We start from the raw sequence: 19,193 nt of genomic DNA on the forward strand, positions 1-19,193 counted from the left end.
ATGTTCTAGACCCTTTGGTTCATAAAGAGGAAAATAGGAGGCATATAGCAGTCACTGGTCCATAGTAATTCTGAAATCTATTTGAGTGCATATTGCAAGTTTGATTCATAATTAGGGCTCAATTCTGCTCTCTGGGAATTATTGTACATAACTCTTGGCTCTCCCCTCTGGGATCTTGGGATTTTGATCATACCTTCTGAGTCACTCTTCTTTTTACATGTAAAACAGCTCATGTTTACAGCCGAGCCTACCTTCTGCTTATAGAAGTTTGGGGGTTCAAAGCACTCTTCATTTTGTATTGTCTGTCTCTCTCAGTTGAAACTGGTATAATCCTTTGAAAACTTTGTGGCCTTTTATGTATCAGTTTATAATCCACTACATTAATCAAAAGCCATGTCCACAGTGATGTTTGAGATAAGGTCTTGTCTACGTTGGGCTCCCAAGGAGGCTTCTTTGAAACAATGCCCTTGAGATATTACGAAGCTCTGTTTTTTAACGGAGAGAATCTGCAAGACATGCCCTTCAAATCATTATAAGGGAGGAGGCATTTTGGAATGGTGGAATAAAGACCTCTGAAAATCAGTTCCTCTATAAAAGCAGCTAGAACACTGGAAAAGAAATGCCATAATCAGTTTTTCAGAATTCTGGAAATTAACAAAAGACTTGTAACAGTTAGATGATTGTTTATTTTAAGAAGCCATCTTAGCAAGAACAGCAAGCTTTGTGGTATTTTAACTTGCTGTTTTCCCATCCACTCTCCCCAGCTCTGTGGTAGCCTTGAAAATCAACAGCCTTGGAACTATGGAACCTGTGCAAACCAGTAGCCTAACAATCACTGAAGGGAGCATAATGGGTTTGCAGTGCCCCAAGAAGCCCCATCTCCATTAATGAATAGAGAATTGTCATCACTTGACCAGTCTGGCAGCTTCCTGGAAAAGTCCCATTCATAGCACTTATCTTGATTTGCCTGACTCAGAGTAGACTTAGTGAGGAAAGCTCTATCCCTTGAGTATTTGTTAAAAACAATCAGCTGCAGTTGTTTAACATCAAGCTACTTGAGGCAGTGATACCAGTTAGGGCAAGGGACTGACCAAAAACTTGAAAGAAATATCTGAGGAATGAGATGTACATTGAGGGCTCCATCCAAGAAACTCAACAAGCTCCAAGTAGGATAAATTCAAAGATATCTACACATGTCATAGTCAAACTGTTGAAAGTCAAAGGCAAAGAGAGAATATTAAAATAAGAGGGAAACAACTTATCATATACAAGTATTCCTCAGTAAGATTAACAGCTGGCATCATGTCAGAAACTGTGGAGGCCAGAAGGCAGTGAAATGACATGTCAAAGTACTGAAAGATTAATAGTGTTAACCAAGAATTTTATACTGAGCAAAACCCTCCTTTAGAAATGGAGAAATTATGGCATTCCAAGAGAAACAAAAAATTAATTAAAAAATTACTAGTACTTCCCTGCAAAAAATACTAAAGGGAGTCCTTCAGGCTGAAATGAAACAGCACTCAGCAGTAACTTGAATCCGCATAAAGAAATAAAGAACATCATAAAGGTAACTACATAAGTAAATATAAAAGGCAGTATAAATATATTTTTGTTTGTAACTCTGTTCTTATCTGATTTAAAAGAAAATGCATAAATCAATAGTTATAAGATTGTGTTGATGGGTTTACAATATATAAAGATATAATTTATATGACAGTAATAGCACAAAGGAGGCAGGGAGTGAATAAAACCATATTAGAGTAAAGTTTTATACTATTGAAATTAAGTTGGTATTAATCCAAATGAGATTGTTTTAGTTAAGATGTTAATTATAATATTCCACCACTAAGGCAACCACTAAGAAAATAACTTAAAAATTAAAGGAAACAACAAGGGAATTAAAATGGTACACTAGAAGATATCTATTTGACATAAAAGAAGGCAGTGATGCAGTAATAGAGGAACAAAACCCATAAGACATATTGAAAACAAATAGCAAAATGGTAAGTGTAAATTCTACCTTATTAGTAATTACATTAAATATGAATGTATTAAATACATCCAATCAAAAGGCAGAGATTGGCAGATGGATTAAAAAGCATGATCCAAATACTCAAGTCTACAAGAGACAAATTTAGATTCAGTGACATAAATAGGTTGACAGTAAAAGTCTGGAAAAAGATATACCATGTGAACAATAAACAAAAGAGAGCTGGAGTCACTATGCTAAAATAGGCTTTAAGATAAAAATTGTTACTCGAAGGGTGTGGGAGCCATGCGGCGGGCGAGGAGTGGCACAGCGGCCAAGCCACGCAGGCAGAAGCAGTCCGGGGCCTCCAGGGCCCCCGCGGCTGCCGCCTAAAAAAAAAAAAAAAATTGTTACTCGAGATAAAGAAAGGCATTTTATAATGATAAAAGAATCAAGCAAGAAGAGATAACAATTATAAACATATATGCACCTACATGAAGAAAAAACTGAAACAATTAAAGGGAGGAGTAGACAATTCAAAAATAATAATTGGAGGATTTATTTAAAGATGGCGGTGTTGGAAGATGCAGAGTTAGTGTCTCCCCACAACTAGGGCACCTGCCAGCCGCCAGTGGGGGACTCTGATGCCCAAGGAGATGGGAGGAACCCCAGAGTGAACCGGTAGGATGTATTGGAACTGAAGGGGGAGGAGAAGTGGAGGCCAGACAAGATTGGCGCTCCTGAGCCTGGGGGGATCGGGAGAGGCAGGTGGGAGGGACTCTCCGGGAGGAGCGGGAGAGGAGCGGAGAGCGATCACCTGGCTCACTGGGGCCAGGGAGCCTGCTGAGCTCCCAGGCCGGTCCCCTGCAATCCAAAGCCCCCTCCATGCCATGTGCATCCTGGGGGCATAGGAGGGAGGCAGGGGAGATCAGGAGAGGCAGGTGGGAGTGGCCATCCCAGACCCCAGACTGGAGGAGCAGTAGAGGAGAGGAAGGCCTTTGCCCAGCCCACTCGAGCCCAGGAAGCCTGCTGGGCTCCCAGGTGAGGTCCCCTGCCCTCTGAGACCAGGGGTTGGGGGCATGCATGGGACACTTCTGTTCCCTTAAACATGAATGGATTAAATGCTCCAACCAAAAGACACAGACTGACTGAATGGATACAAAAACAAGACCCATATATATATGCTGTCTACAAGAGACCCACTTCAGACCTAGGGAAACATACAGACTGAAAGTGAAGGGGTAGAAAAAGATGTTTCATGCAGATGGAAATCAAAAGAAAGCTGGAGTAGCAATACTCGTATCAGATAAAATAGACTTAAAAATAAAGACTCTTACAAGACATAAAGAGGGACACTACATAATGATCAAAATATCAATCCAAGAAGAAGATATAACAGTTATGTTTATGCACCCAACATAGGAGCATCTCAGTACCTATGGCAAATTCTAACAACCATGAAAGGAGAAATCGACAGTAACACAATAATAGTAGGGGACTGTAACACTGCAGTTACACCAATGGACCGATCATCCAAATGGAAAATAAATAAGGAAACACAAGCTTTAAATGACACAATAGACCAGATAGATTTAATTGATATTTATAGAACATTCCACCAAAAACTGGCAGAATACACTTTCTTCTCAAGTGCACATGGAACATTCTCCAGGATAGATCACATCTTGGGTCACAAATCAAGCCTCAGAAAATTTAATGAAAGTGAAATTGTATCAAGCATCTTTTCTGACCACAGCACTATGAGAAAGGAAATCAATTACAGGAAAAGAACTGGAAAAAACACAAATACATGGAGGCTAAATAGTGTGCTACTAAATAAATAACCAAGAGATCACTGAAGAAATCAAAGAAGAAATTAAAAAAATACATAGAAACAAATGACAATGAAAACATGACCCCAAATCTGTGGGATGCAGCAAAGGCAGTTCTAAGAGGGAAGTTTATAGCAATTCAGTCTTACCTCAACAAACAAGAAAAATCTCCAATAAACAATCTAACCCTACACTTAAAAAAGCTAGGGAAAGAAGAACAAAGAAAACCCCAAGTCATTAGAAGGAAAGAAATCATAAAGATCAGAGCAGAAATGAATGAAAAAGAAATGAAGGAAATGATAGCAAAGATCAATAAAACTAAAAGCTAGTTCTTTGAGAAGATGAACAAAATAGATAAACCCTTAGACACATCAAGAAAAAAAGGGAGGGGACGCAAATCAATAAAATTAGAAATGAAAAGGGAGAAATCACAACTGACACTGCAGAAATACAAAGGATTATAAGAGACTACTACAAACAACTATATGCCAATAAAATGGACGACCATGAAGAAATGGACAAATTCTTGGAAAGGTACAATTTTCCAAGACTGAACCAGGAAGAACTGGAAAATATAAACAGACCTATCACAAGTAATGAAATTGAAACTGTAATTAAAAATCTTCCAACAAACAAAAGTCCAGGACCAGATGGTCACAGGTGAATTCTATCAAACATTTAGAGAACAGCTAACACCCATCTTTCTCAAACTCTTCCAAAATACTGAAGAGGGAGAGGAGAAACACTCCCAAATTCATTCTACGAAGACACCATCACCCTGATACCAAAACCAGACAAAGATACTACAAACAAAGAAAATTGTAGACCAATATCACTGATGAACATAGATGCAAAAATCCTGAACAAAATACTAGCAAGCAGAATCCAATAGCACATTGAAAGGATCATACACCATGATCAAGTGGGATTTATCCCAGGGATGCAAGGATTCTTCAATATATGCAAATCAATCAATGTGATACACCATATTAACAAATTAAGGAATAAAAACCATATGATCATCTCAATAGATGCAGAAAAAGCTTTTGACAAATTTCAACACCGATTTATGATAAAAACTCTCCAGAAAATGGTCATAGAGGGAACCTACCTCAGCATTATGAAGGCCATATATGACAGACCCACAGCAAGCATATACTCAGTGGTGAAAAACTGAAAGAATTTCCACTAGGATCAGGAACAAGACAAGGATGTGCACTCTAGGCACTCTTATTCAACATAGTTTTGGAAGTCCTAGCCATAGCAGTCAGAGAAGGAAAAGAAATAAAAGGAATACAGATTGGAAAAGAAGAAGTAAAACTGTCACTGTTTGCCAATGACATGATAATATACATAGAAAATCCTAAAGATGCCACCAGAAAACTACTAGAACTAATCAGTGAATTTGGTAAAGTTGCAGGATACAAAATTAATGCACAGAAATCTCTGACATTCCTATACACCAACAACAAAAAATTGGAAAGGGAAATTAAGGAAACACTCCCATTTACCATTGCAACAAAAAGAATAAAATACCTAGGAATAAACCTGCCTAAGGAGGCGAAAGACTTGTACTCAGAAAACTATAAAGCACTGATGAAAGAAATCAAAGATGACATAAACAGATGGAGAAATATACCATCTTCTTGGATTGGAAGAATCAATATTGTGAAAATGACTATACTAAAAGCAATCTACAGATTCAGTGCAACCCCATCAGACTACCAATGGCATTCTTCACAGAATTAGAACAAAAAATCTTACAATTCATATGGAAACCCAAAAGACCCCAAACAGCCAAAGAAATCTTGTGAAAGAAAAATGCATTTGGAGGAATCAGGCTCCCTGACTTCAAACTATACCACAAAGCTACAGTAGTCAAGACAGTATGGTACTAGAACAAAAACAGAAATATAGATCAATGGTACAGGATGGAATGCCTAGAGATAAACCCACGCACATATGGGCACCTAATTTACGATAAAGGAGGCAAGAACATACAATGGAGAAAAGACAGCTTCTTCAATAAATGGTGCTGGGAAAACTGGACAGCTACATGTAAAAGAATGAAATTAGAACACTCCCTAACACCATACACAAAAATAAACTCCAAATGGATTAAAGACTTAAATGTAAGACCAGACACTATAAAACTTTTAGAGGAAAACATAAGAAAACACTCCTTGACATAAACCACAGCAAGATCTTTTTTGACTCAACTCCTAGAGTAACAGAAATGAAAACAAAAATAAACAAATGGGACTTTATTAAACTTAAAAGCTTATGCACAGCAAAGGAAACAATAAACAAGAAAAAAAGACAACCCTCAGAATGGGAGAAAATATTTGCAAATGAAACAACAGACAAAGGATTAATCTCCAAAATATACAGAAAGCTCATGGAGTGCAATATCAAAGAAACAAGCAATCCAGTTAAGAAATGGGTAGAAGACCTAAATAGACATTCCACCAAGGAAGACATACAGATAGCCAAGAGGCACATGAAAAGATGCTCAACATCACTAATTATTAGAGAAATGCAAATCAAAACTACAATGAGGTATCACCTCATGCTGGTCAGAATGGCCATTATCAGAAAAGCTAGAAACAATAAATGCTGGAAAGGATGTGGTGAAAAGGGAACCCTCTTACACTGTGTCAATGTAAACTGATACAACCACTATGGAAAACAGTATGGAGGTTCCTTAAAAAACTAAAAGTAGAACTACCAAATGATGCTGCAATCCCAGTGCTGGGCATATACCCTGAGAAAACTATCATTCAAAAAGAGACATGCACCACAATTTTCATTGCAGCACTATTTACAATAGCCAGGACATGGAAGCAACCTAAGTGTCCATTGACAGGTGAATGGATAAAGAAGATGTGACACATATATACAATGGAATATTACTCAGCCATAAAAAGAAATGAAATTGAGTTATTTGTAGTGAGGTGGATGGACCTAGAGTCTGTCATACAGAGTGAAGTAAGTCAGAAAGAGGAAAACAAATACTGTAAGCTAACGCATATATATGGAATCTAAAAAAAAAAAAAAATGGTACGGATGAACCTAGTTGCAGAGCAAGAATAAAGAGGTAGACAGAGGATGGACTTGATGACATGGAGTGGGAGGGCGAAGCTGGGGCAAAGTGAGAGTAGCATCGACATATATACACTACTGAATGTAAAATAGCTGGCTGGTGGGAAGCGGCAGCATAGCACAGAGAGATTGGCTCTGTGCTTTGCGATGACCTAGAGGAGTGGATTAGGGAGGATGGGAGGGAGGCTCAAAAGGGAGGGGATATAGGGACATGTGTATTCATATGGCTGATTTGCCTTGTTGTACAACAGAAACTAACATGGTATAGTGAAACAATTATACTCCAATAAAGATCTATTAAAAAAAATAATAATTGGAAACTTCAATACCATATAACAATTAGGCAGAAGAGTGACAAGGAAACAGAAGACTTGTATAAGATTATAAACCTACTTGACCTAACAGATATCTATCTATAGAGCACTCCACTTGACAAGAGCAGAATACATATTCTTCTCAAGTGCACATAGTACATCTCTAGGATAGACCATAAAACAATACTTAATAAATTTTTTTTTTTTTTTTTTTTTTTTTTTTTTGCGGTATGCAGGCCTCTCACTGTTGTGGCCTCTCCTGTTGCGGAGCACAGGCTCCGGACGCACAGGCTCAGCGGCCATGGCTCACGGGCTTAGTTGCTCCGCGGCATGTGGGATCTTCCCGGACCAGGGCACGAACCCTTGTCTCCTGCATCGGCAGGCGGATTCTCAACCACAATAAATTTAATAAGAGTGAAATAATACAAAATCTGTTGTCTGACCACAATGGAATTAAATTAGAAGTCAATAATAGATGCAAATTTGGGACATTTATAAATATATGGAAATTAATGCACACCAATAAATAACCAATGGGTCAAAGAAGAAATCACAAGAGAAATTAGAAAGTTCTTTGAGAGAAATGAAAATAAAAACAATGTACTCAAACTTATGGGTTACAGTAAAAGAAGTGCTTAAAGAGACATTCTAGCTATAAACAATTAATTAAAAAAGAAGATGTTAAATCAATAACATAACCTTCCATCTAAAGAAACTAGGAAAAGAAGAATAATCTAAACCCAAAGCTAGCAGATGGAAGGAAATAAATACTAAAGTGGAAATAAATGAAATCGGGAATAGAAGAAAAGCAGAGAAAACCAATGAGACCAAAAGTAGGTTGTTTGAAAAGATCAGTAACTAAGGCAGGGTGGGGGGGAGTGAAGAAGACTGAGATTTCCAAAATCAGGAATGAAAGAGGAGATATCACTATTGACTTTACAGAAATAAAAAGTGCTATAAGGGAATACTGTGAATGACTGTATGCCAATAAATTGAATAACTTAGATGAAATGGAAAAATTTCTAGAAAGACACAGACTACTGAAAATGACTCAAGAATAAATAGAAAATCTGAATAGACCTGTAACAACAAGTAAGGTGATTGAATTAGTAATTTTAAAACATCTCACAAAGAGCCCAAGCCCAGATGGCTTAACTGGTGAATTCTACTACATATTTAAAGAAGAATTAATACCACTACTTCACAAACTATTAAAAATAATAGAAGAGAAAGGAGTACAACCCAACTCAAATTATAAGGCCAGTATTACCCTGATACCAAAACCAAAGACGTCACTAGAAAAGAAAACTACAGGCCAATATCCCTTATGAATATAGGTATAAATATTCTCAACAAAATACTGGCAAACCAAACCCAGAAACATGTAAAAAGGATTATACACCATGACCAAGTAGGATTTATCCCAGGAATTCAAGGTTGATTCAACATATGAAAATTAATCTATGTAGTATACCATATTCATAGACTAAAGGGCAAAGATCTCATGATTATGTTAATAGTGCAGAAAAGCATTTGACAAAACTGAACAGCTTTTCATGATGAAAAACAGCTAAGATGACACTTATAGTGAAAGACTGAAAGCATTTTCCCTAAGATCGAGAAGAAGATAATGATCTCCACTCTTTCTACTTGTATTTAATATTGTACTGGAGGCTCTAGCAGAGCAGTTAGGCAAGAAAATGGTAGAAGTATTTGAATACATGTTTCTTCCAAGAAGATATGCAAATGGATGAAAAGCACATGAAAAGATGCTCAAAATCATTAGGGAAATGAAAATCCAAGTACAATGAAACAACATTTCATGCCCACTAGAATGACTTTTTAAAAAGACAGAAAAAGCAAGTGTTCATAAGGATGTGCAGAAACTGGAACCCTCATACATTGTTAGTGGGAGTGTAAAGTGGTGCAGCCACTTTGGAAAACAGTTTGGTGATTTCTCAAAAAGTTAAACATAGAGTTTTCGTATGACCAAGCAATTCCACTCCTGGATATATACCCAAGAAAACTGAAAATACATGTCCACACAAAAACTTATATATGAATGTTATATATAAGTATATGTTAAATATACTTATATATAGCAGTACTATTCATAATAGCCCCCCAAATGGGAACAACCCAAATGTCCATGAACTGATGAATGGATAAATAAAATGAGATATATGCATACAATGGAACATTATTCGACAATAACGCGAAATCAGGTACAGATACTATTAGATACCGATAGATACCGATATTATTATTGTCTTCTTTTATCTTTCCGAATTGGAAACTAGGGCATAGAGAGGTTAAGTAAGCTGCCTAAGATCACAAAGCTAGTAAGTGGTGAAGCTGCGATTCTCACCGAGGAGGAGGCCGTCAAGGCTGGAGCTGGTGGGTGAGGATGAGAACAGGTAGGAGATGGGGCTGGAGGCATGTGGAGGGTTTGGGTCGTGTCTAGCCTTGTAGGCTATGGGAAAGGAGTTTGAATTTTATTCTGTGTACATGAGAAACTATCAAAAAGATTTAAGCAGGAGAGTGCATGATTTAATGTACATGTAAAAAAGCAAGTGATGAACGTTTTCTTAAAAAATTATATTTTACGAGTTTTTAAAAATAAATTTATTATTTTTATTTTTGGCTGTGTTGCGTCTTTGTTGCTGTGCGGGCTTTCTCTAGTTGCAGTGAGCGGGGGCTACTCTTCATTGTGGTGTGCAGGCTTCTCATTGTAGTGGCTTCTCTTTTTGTGGAGCACAGGCTCTAGGCACATGGGCTTCAGTAGTTGCAGCATGCAGGCTCAGTAGTTGTGGCTCATGGGCTGTAGTGTGCAGGCTCAGTAGTTGTGGCGCACGGGCTTAGTTGCTACACAGCATGTGGGATCTTCCTGACCCAGGACTCCAACCCGTGTCCCCTGCATTGGCAGGCAGATTCTTAACCACTGCGCCACCAGGGAAGTCCCATATTTTATGATTATAAAACCTAAAATTGTTCATTTGGAAAATACAGAAAAGCATGAAGTCGAAAATAAAAATCACCTCTAATTCCATCCCTTGTAGACGATAGGTAATCACTGTTAACCTTGGAATATAGTAACCTTGGCATATAGTTTTCCAATCATGGATAAATATTTATATTTTAACATAACTGGAATGATCACCCTACACATATTGTTCTGCCAACCAGCACTTAAGAAAAATAGTGTGTCAAGTGATAGTTTTGTTCCAAGGTTTTGCAGGAAGAAATGGGCATTGGCGGGAGTGGTAGGAGAACCTGAGGAGTGGGGTAAGGGGATGGAAAGAAAGAAGCTCATTGTGTTCCAGGGGGATTAGCCCAGCAGCAAGATGGATCGTTTCTGGGGTGTGGGTTTAGGTTGTCAGATTGGAAGGATGCTTTTGAACCACATGTGAGCTCACTGAAAAATCCAGTTTCTTTGAGTTCTCTAAGAGCCAGACTAGAGACTACACCTCTTCTTCCCCACAGGCCTTGGCCACAAAACCCCAGCTATCTTATTCAGCTCCTAAAGTGGAGAGATTGTCCTTCTGTGCTGTTCTGTGTGCCTCCCTCATCCTTATCTTCCCCTCTGCTTTCACTAGATCATAATTCTGGCATGAGAGGGTGGGTATGTCATATGCTTCAGCCTGCCCCTCTTGTTCACAATTGCAGTACATCACCAATTCTGTATCAGGCCCAGCGATAAGTACTTTTTATATATATCGCTTAAATTCATCCTATCTCCTCCTGTTCTCTGAGGCAAGTCATATTAGCTCTTTACTGGTGAGGAAACTGAAACCCAAAGAAGTAACAACAGCTAGGAAGTGGCAGAGCCAGTTGAACTTGAGTAGGTCAGACCCCAAATTCCATGTGTTTAACCACTTCTTCATATAGCCTTTGTCCCCTCCAAACGCTCTCTCATCACTCTGTCTTGTTGGCAGCAGAAGTTCACTCTCCATCTCATGCTAGGTTGGGGCTGGCCTGAGGTATGAGCACAGGTTACTGGTGGGGCCAGCCAGCCCTAAAGCCTGGGGTATTTAAGACGTGTAGATAATAACCGAGGCTGAAGAACTACCACGAAGATCCAGCAGGGAGAGGAAGCTGATTTGGGGGAATCAGGACCGCCTCCTGTTTAAAAATCAGGGCTGTGCGAGCCACAGCTACTGAGCCTGCGAGCCACAACTACTGAGCCCACATGCCACAACTACTGAAGCCTGTGCGCCTAGAGCCCGTGCTCCGCAACAAAGAGAAGCCACTGCAATAAGAAGCCCGCACACCGCAATGAAGAGTAGTCCCCGCTCACCGCAACTAGAGAAAGCCCTCATGCAGCAGCAAAGACCCAATGCAGCCAAAAGTAAATAAATTAAAATAACTAAATAAATAACTAAATAAATAAAAATCAGGGACAAAAGTCTGAATGCTCACACCCATCAGGGCCTCTGCCACAGCTGGACTGGATCAGGTTGGAGTAACTTCCTCAAAGCCAACTGGGAAAATCCCCAGGTTGCCAGGCCACCAGGCAGTGTTCCCGGGGAACCCGACCTTGCCGCGGCCCCCTCCCTCCATTCATGGAAAAGTACAGGCAGTGCTGGTGCCCCGCAAATGTCTGGCTGCACTCTGGACTCACAACTGCAAGCTCTGATTGGTTTGTCCGTGGTCCAGGGCTGGAGGAAAATAGTTTCCCAAAAAAACAGTTTAAAAAAATGTGGAAAATATCCACAGCCCAAGTGTCTGAGCGGGGCGGGAAGTGTTCTAGACAGCCTTGCAGAGAAGATTCCGAGGTCCTCATGTGAAGAGGCAGGAAGGAATGTGAAACCCTATCACCCGGAGGAGGAGAAATGCACAGTATGCCTTTCACTTTCTGCCTGCTCTAGGAAGGAGTCAGGGGTGTGGATCATGCTGGGAAGTCTGGGCTTCCTGAGAAACTACCTCAGACAGCAGTGGTTCAGCAGGTGAGCCAGGCAGGATACCTGCCTGTGGAGAATTACCCAGGTGCTCAGTGGGGACCTGAAGCTCGCATCAGTTTCCTCATGGATGCTGGGGTTGCCCAAGCCTTCCAGTGCTAACCTAACTCTGTTATCTCCTCCTCACTTCCTCCCTTATATAGGGATTCACAGTTTTACATATGATCTCATTTGACACTGCAGCAAATGAGGAAGTGGGGAATAGGTATGGATATTACTGGACGTATTGCACCAAAGAAGAGATAAAGTTAAGGGAGGCCATCTTCCTAGGGCCACATAGACCTCAGTCTTCTGTGAATCCAGTGTCCTCATGTTAGACCATGACGTGCTTCACAACCTTGTGCCCTGGATGCTGTGTGGGCCCCTGCCGTTGTTATTTCAGAAGCAGGAAGTGCTGGGGAGTGAGTGCTCTGTAGTCAAGAGGCTGACCTTCTGTGGCATTGCACCTGACCCGTAGCTGGCTTACTGATTGTGTGAAAGAATGAATGTGTGACCTTGGGCAAGGCATTTCACCTCCCGGTGCCTCAGTTTCCTCACCTGCACAATGCAAGTGTGGAGTTGGGTAACCTCTAAGTCCTTTCCCATTCCAAAGTTTTGAGGTGCTCACTGTACTTTATGATAAAACACAAACTTCCTAGGCCCTGCCAAGGGTCTTCGTCCTGGTCCACTCAGGCACGTTTCCCAGCACAGACTCTGCCGTGACCTTTCCTGATACCCACCTTGCCCTGGAGCAGCGGGCCAAGTGCAGACTGAAAGCTCAAGGCCTGCTTTTGCCTCTGTATCTTGACACAGAGCACAGGCCAGGTTGTACACAGATGCGTGTTTGATGCCCTGAATGACTTAGCCCTGGGACTCCAGAGTGAGGCTGGGACTTGGGTAAGAAAGTGAAAGGTGTGGGAGAAATTCATGTGTCTCAGTGCTGGGGCAGGGTGTGAGGCATTCAGCCAAGGATCAGGGTGAGGGGCTGAGGTTTTTGACCAAGAAAGGGAGAAATGCTGTGACTCCATCACCCTGAGTCAGATGTCTTCTGGATCTAGACTGAATGTTGGGGTGTGTGTGTATTTCCTTTTTGTGGTCTTAGTAGCTGGGTGTCCTTGATGGGACTAGTGGTATGGGGCACAGAAAGGCAGGTGATGGGCTCTCACAAGTGTCAAGGAACTGAGTCCCTGAAGCCCCTGGGTTGCTCAGGGGCCTTGGAGGGCTTGTTTTTCACACCCTGTGGTTGGCTAAGCATCGTTCATCTGGAAGTTCTGTGGACAAGTCTCCTCTGTATCCTGGCCTGAGGTGGTCCAGTGGTGCTGGTGGTGTGGGGAGAGCATGTAGAAGCTCCCTGGGAATGGGAGGACTGGCATGGGGCTGAGGGTGGGGCCGCATTTCTGTCTGGGCTGGAACGCCTACTTTTGTGTGTGCGCAGATGGCAGAGGGGGTGGAAGGCGGCAGCGTGGCTCCAGGCTTCCTAAGCCCAGCCACCATATTGGAAATCCAGTTCATTGAATTTACAGTAAAGGTTTTATGGGGCTTTCCTGGAAGCCTCTCAATATGGAAACTCTTGTGTTGGCAGTTTGGTGGCTGGTGTCTGGTTTGCTTGGGAGAGGTTGAGTCAGGTCTTGCTTTGATGGAAAGTTCCTCTGCCTGGGTCGCTGGAGAGGAGCAGGCTGGGGGCCTGAGTGGGCCTGCCAGGTTCCTGGAGGGGATGACTGTCCTGCAGCTTGGTCCTGAATGGGCCCCCACTTGTTTCCTGTCTTCTCAGGGGAAGCTGTGATGCAAAGTCACCTCAGTTAGTAAAGCCATTTTCATTATTTTCCACGTTTTTTTAAAAATACCTTTATTGGAGTAAAAGTGCTTTACAATGGTGTGTTAGTTTCTGCTTTATAACAAAGTGATATATACAGCTATATATATACATATATCTCCATATACATATACATATATCCCCATATCTCCTCCCTATTTTCCACATGTTTGAACAGCATGAGGTGCTGGTCCACCGAGCAAAATAAGCCAACTCCATAAGAATGGATTTGCTGATTATAAACAGCAGGAACATACAGACACAGGGCCACATCTGGATTGAGAGTCCTTCGGCCTGGCATGAAGTGCTACCTGCTATGCCTTACTAGCTTCTTTGTCTGGCTTTTCCACCATCCTCTTGGACTCCCACTTTATGCCTTCCTTGCCATGAAGCACCCATTCTGACCCCAGGACCCCTGATTTCATGGGGAGAAGAGCAGGGGCTTGGGCTCTAGGATCTTTGAAGGTCCAGAAGTCCAGTCCATGAGTGTGGGTAGTTCCATCCTGCCAAGGCCCTGACATGGAAACTGATTCACAAGTCAACAGCCTTCCTTTGGCTTTTCATGAGACAATTAGGTCCTGCAGTGCTGGCTCACTAGTCCTTTCCCATGTACCTTTTGTTTAAGCATTGATGTCACTGATGTTCTGTTCTTTACATTCATAAAACAGAACATGCTGCCTGGCATTTGAATGACAATTGTGAAAATCAGTTAGGTTGTTAAGGTTTCTCTGGGCACTGATGTGTGTCCCTTTCTGTGAAGCTGTCAAGGAAGATTCTCTAGGAGTGAATGTTGTCCCTCTGCAGCACTAGTGGTCAGCCACCTTTCTGATGGTCCCAGGTCCGGGACCCAGCGAGCTGCCCACCATCAGAGAAACAAGCTGTGGTTTTCATAACTTCTCTGAATGGTGGCTGGCCTGGATCATCTCTAAGCTTCCTAACCTGAGGTTCAAGGGGCAAGCCATTTGGAGTGAACAAGTATCAGCTTTGGAGTTCAAGTCCCAGTTCGCCTACATACTTGGTTTCATTCTCCGCAGAAAAGGAGATAATAATATCAAGGCTGCTATGAGGAATAAATGAAACAACCTGGAACTGGGATGGCAGTTTACTCTTATTCTCTTCTCTTCCTTTCAAGTCAATCATGTGCTTAGGGTATGGGCTCCACACTGTAAACAATCCTGCATTTAAAAATAAACAACCACTTAGCTTCATTTGATACATGATTATATATACACATGAGTGTTTGCATCTTGTTTTGATTTCTCCCCACTGTCTGTGTTTCTGGCATGTATGTCTGGGTGAGTGTGTCTGTCCTGGATGGCAGAACCCCGAGGGATTCCGAGCCATACTGGGCACAATTATCTGCCTCATGATGGTGATGATGCTAATGACACCTGTCTTATATTTATGATTACATTTGACTTTCACAGTAACCCTGGGAGGAAGGAAGGACTAACGAGGTGAAGGTCACAGTTGATTAGACTGCCTAAGGACACACAGCTAGGGTAGCAACAGGACCAGGCCTAGAACACAGGCCCTGCTGTGGACTGAACTGAAGAACTTAGGATTGCCTTCTCTTTGCCACCCTCCAACCCCTTCCGAGACGTTCTTTTTTTAATGTGCTCCTGACCCCGTTTTTTCTGGGCTTGGCTTGAATTCCAGTAATCAAATAAATGGCTCATTTTCCATGTGGGCTCTAAGCAGCATAATCTAAAAGACAAGGAAGACTTTTTCTCAGACCCTCCAGGCCTGGGTGTCTGGGGTAGCTGAGGGTTAGTTGCCTGCAGCCTGAAGGCCCTGGGGAAGCAGAGCTATGGGCCCTGAAGCCAGAACAGCACAGAGGAACATGGCCCTTTGTCTAGGGATCTGCAGTCTAACTGCTTTAGACAGTGATGCTCAGCAGGTCAGTCTTTTTTTCTCCCTACATTAATTAATGTGTTGATTCATTCACGCCTCTGTCACGGGTGGCATGTTATACTCAGTGTTTCATCATTCACAGGAAAGGTGAGGTCCTCCCTGGCCTTGAGGATTTTGCAGTCTGTTGATGAGTCAACTAAACAATGGAAATAGACAAACAGAAGCACCAGAGAATAAAGATTTTTAAAGAAAAACATTCTTGGCAAAGCCAGGGTTTAAATCCTGGCTCAGTGTGGGAAGCAGGGATTCGGCTGAGGGGCTACTGGGAGTCCCGGGTGTGAGATACAAAGGGCCTGGCTTCTGGTCACCTGTTTGGGGGAAAGGCGAGGTGAGTGTGAGCGACTCAAAGCTTTCAGTTGTGCTCCAGCCTGGCTCCTGATCGGACAGGGCATCTGCCCTAAGTGCAACTAACCCATGGACCTGCCAGTGACTTGGTTGTTTGAAATGGTGAGCCAGGCCAAGTGAGATGCCCCTCTAACTGTTCTGAACCAAAAAACACCGAGAGAATGAAATAGCCATGGGAGCTGAAGCTGCAGATTCATGACATGCGAGGGGAGGGCAGCCAGGCTGGCCGAATGGGAGCCTGCATTCGAGAGAAGCAGGTGCTCTGACGAGCAGGAGCCGTGAGGTGGGGAAAAGCTCAGCTTCGGGAATCAGAGAACTGCTCAGCGAGAGACGAGAGGAGGCACAGAAGGAAGTGAAGCCATGTCAATGGTGGAAAGTTTGATGGGAGATGTACAGACTCTGCTGTTGAGGCCCCCAGGCCTGCTGCAGATCTAGAACCAACCTCCAGGTGCTGCGCCCACCCCCGATGCCAGGCTGCTTGGCTTCCCTGTGTCCCTGTGTCCATGGCTCTGTCCAGAAATCCCCACGACCAAAGGAAACATTGGTCAGTCTTAGGCTCATGCAAACGAAAGATACATTAGCCTAAATAACATCTTAGACACCTGGAGAATGAGGATCGGTGGAATGGCCACCGGTGCACATACACACATACTCACGTGTGCACACACGTGTATCTTAATTTAAATGGACTTGCAGGCTCAGTTTCACTATGGAAGTTCTGTGATTGTGGAGCGGCCAGGCTGTGGGGAGTGCCAAGCGGTGGGACGTGGGCTGGATCAGCAAGGGAAGCCAAGCGTCCCGTCCTGGGGAGTCCAGTTGGAAGAACTAATGGGTCATGGCAATAGAAGCTGCCAATTTTAGTTTCTTTCAGGATGTAGGTGTCATTTAAAGTCAAACTATTTCCTAATACTTGTGCCCAGAAAATGATTTATTGGAGAATGCTAATGCTGTTCTCTGCGTCCGACGTGGGCAGCGTGATGCTGTCCCAGAGTGGAGGACGTGTGGCCTGATGGGAAGCAACTCAGTGCTGTCCCTAGAGGCCATTTCTAGGCGGTGTTTATCTTGTCTGCCCTGAGACCCTCCACTGTGGCCAACTCTCCCTCATGTTAATTCTTCAGATACCTTCAACGTGTGTCATCTGTACATATCTTTTTGGTACTCATCACCTACAATTTTGTCTGTTGCCCTTAGAGCTTTGTGTTTGGGGGTTTATTGTTTCCTTTGCTTCCCTGAACCCTGGATCCGGGGTCAGGATTCCCTGTTCTGGCACTCTGTGCTGTCAAGGCACGAACATCTCTGAACTGTAAAGTGGGAACAATGATATCACACTAGGCTATCTTAAAGGGACAGGGATCAAATGCCAATGTTTGAGAGAGATTTTGAACTCTGAATTATGGTGCTCAGTGAGGAACTGATATTATTTTCTTCTTGTAAGGCCTGTGCTTTATAGTTTTTCATGGTTTTCTCACACCCCAACCCCAATCCCAACAAAATTAGCACACTGATGAGCAAATAGGAGGAGTTCAATGAATAATTGTCGAATGTGATCATCGCTGTTTTCATCTTCACAAATTCCTTATTATGCCTATCTGGTGCTGCACAGAGAACTCGCCCTCCCTGTGATGTTGACAGATAAGCATGGATACACACATGACCATGGGAAGGCATCAGGAAGTTACATAACTTGCCAGTAGAGAATAAACATCAATTACACATAAAGGTTAAGAGTACTTGGAGGTTAGAAAAAGCAGTGAGTGGATAATTGAGGTAAGAAAGTAGCTTGTGGGAACAGCTTTAAGATACAGATTGAGGCAGGGTGGAGCAGGGGAACTGTTCTTACGTGATTAATGTAAGAAGATCTTCCAGAGGAAGTGGGTTCTCAGGAGCAGGTAGACTGGAGGAAGGGATGGGCTCAGTGAAGAGGTGGCCAGGGAGCATTCCAGGCACATGAGTGTCACTTCTGCAGGCTGAGGTGCTGAGATAGCCTCAGGATGGCTCATTCCTTTCCACAGCTTGGAATTTCTAGAGGTGTGAATGCATGCATGTGCACATGTATGTGCGTTGTCTGCATATGTGTGTTCATGTGTGTGTGTGTAGATGCTAGGGTAGGAGGAGGGCAAGGGACAGTGAGAGTGGGTGAAAGGAAAGGAGGACTTGGTGGGAGAGTTGAAGAATATATGAAATTGATAAGCTGTCGCTGTGAGATGTTAGAGGAACCCCATAAAGAGATTTCTTTATATCCAATAAAGATGCCCCACCGTCTTTGTTTGGGTTCAGAACTTGGACTTGGGACCAGATTAAAATCAGAGGAAGGGATAAGGTTAGGGATGATGGCAGAGTAAAGAACTCAGGTCCCGAGATTCACACGGTGATGCGCAGACCTCACCAGAGTTTAGTTGAGCCTTGGCCAGTTGACCTGGCGCCTTTCCTTTTGAAGGTTTATCATTGGAATTGAGCTTTTATTTACTTGCTGCTTATTTTGGAGAACCGTTGTCGAAACCCCCAAGTTCCCATTTGTCCTAGGCCTCAGGTGTGAGTGATGTGATCCGGCAGGCGCTATGCCATTGGTCTGGACTTTTGAATGTGCACGTCCCCTTGAAGTGAGGAGGAGGACTGGGCTTCCCTCTACCCAAGCCAACAATCAGACATGATCTCAGCACGGCCACTCCTCAGAGGGAGCAGGGAGGCACAGGACTATTTCATCCCATTTCCAGATGGAGAAACTGAGGCCTTGAGCAGTGAGAGAAGCTTCATAAACACGAGATAATGAACTAGCTGAAGAGCTGAGAAAAAACTGGGCTTTGGCTCAGGGTGTCCAGTGCAGTTAATGGGTGTGGGTGTACCTGTTCCTCCCTGGTCCTCCTAAATCTTCAGATGGGACATAGGAGATGACTTAGTTTAAAAACAGACACTGTTTCCTAAGAAAGAATGTGTGGCACTGGGAGAATTACAACTCTTTATAAGCCC

This window comes from Kogia breviceps, chromosome 1, assembly GCF_026419965.1.
Source record: "Kogia breviceps isolate mKogBre1 chromosome 1, mKogBre1 haplotype 1, whole genome shotgun sequence".
NCBI lineage: Eukaryota > Metazoa > Chordata > Mammalia > Artiodactyla > Physeteridae > Kogia > Kogia breviceps.